This window comes from Octopus bimaculoides, chromosome 20, assembly GCF_001194135.2.
Source record: "Octopus bimaculoides isolate UCB-OBI-ISO-001 chromosome 20, ASM119413v2, whole genome shotgun sequence".
Lineage (NCBI taxonomy): Eukaryota > Metazoa > Mollusca > Cephalopoda > Octopoda > Octopodidae > Octopus > Octopus bimaculoides.
In genome coordinates, this window is record NC_069000.1 from 35,091,651 (window position 1) to 35,093,330 (window position 1,680).

Below are 1,680 nucleotides of genomic sequence, written 5' to 3' on the forward strand. Positions count from 1 at the left end.
TATATATATATATATATGTGTGTGTGTGTATGTTTATTTATTTGGAAAACCTTCGTGAGTGACGAAATGAATCGTTTTAGTGGAACTTGAAGTAGATAAAGTTATAAATAAGACCATATATTAAAAAAAAGCCCATTGTGTATATGTGTATATGTATATATGTGTGTATGTATATATACGTGTTAATATACACGCGCGGGCACACTATTCTCATAACATAGAATTATCTCTTCTGTTTTCATCAAGTAGAATAGCTTGCTTTATTTTGTTTTTACAGTAGACGGAATAACTTCTTGTTCTGTGTAGAACATACGAGGAAAATCTGAATCCAGATAAAGTTTAGAAATCTTCATTTTATTATATAAGAAAAAAGCATTTATGTTCTTCGCAAGTTGAGTGTCCTATATTAATGTTTACTTTTCCGTCATGGAATTCATAAGAAAAAATTAGATCTCATTCCGATGTATGTATGTATTTAAGTATGTATGTATCCTCTCTTCAGATTTTAATTACATGAAGTTTTCCTGTAAGAAAAAAACCTGGTTTCCTATAAAGATACGAAGCTATGTCATCGGAATGTATATAATAAAAACAATTTCTCACCATGTGGAGGCGCGTGGCTTACTGGTTAGGGTGTCAGCATCATGATCGTAAGATTCTGGTTTCGATTCCTGGGCCTGGTGACGCGTTGTGTTCTTGCGCAAAACACTTCATTTCATGTTGTTCCAGTCCACTCAGCTGGCAAAAATGAGTAACGCTGCGATGGACTGGCGTCCCGTCCAGCTGGAGAGGACATACGCCATTGAAACCGGGAAACCTGGCTAGGCTTTAAAAGGACGCATTTATATATTTTATTTACTCGCCAAACCAAGCTCACAAATTGTTATTGTTATAAATGTGAATTTATAATCTGGATATAGAAACCGGTGGTTTCGAAGCAGTTGTCTGAAGTTATCCTCCTTCCCCTTGATCTTCGAAGAGATATTCACATCAGCAACACACCTGATCTCTATAAGGAATATACTTGCTCTTGTCTGTCCAAAATACTGACATCCGGCTTGTTTTGTATGTATGAATATATGTATGTATGTATTTATGTATGTATGTATGTATGTATGTGTGTATGTATGTATGTATGTTATCAATCAGTTTCATTTCTGTATTTCTTGTCCATAGAGAAAGAGCCGGACTCTAACATAGATTCAAGGCTCCTTCATTGGAACTTTTATCAACATCATCTAGGTATTTGTGCATATGTGTGTGTGTGTGCAGTATTTGGTGTTAGTGTATGCGCAGATTTGTATGTTTGTTTTATGGATGCGTTTTTATGTATATATTTTCATGTCTAGATGCATGCATATGAATTTATGTGCTAAATTTTTGTGTGTATGTATGTACGTATGTATGTATGTACAAGGGGGTGCCGAAAAGTTCCTAGCTTTAAGGGTATCGCAAAAGGCCTGGTTGGAGACCCAACTTTTCGAGTTCTTTAACAGGGCTTAGAAAAACTGAAGGGTTGCTGCAATAAGAGTGTGAATCCAAGAGGAGAATATATTGAATAAAATCATAATTAACTGATCCTCCTGTTTTTTCTTGTTTTTTTTTTACCCAAAACCAGAAACTTTTCAGCAGCCTCTCCATAATGTATGTATCTGGTTTTTATTGAAGTTTCATACTTTG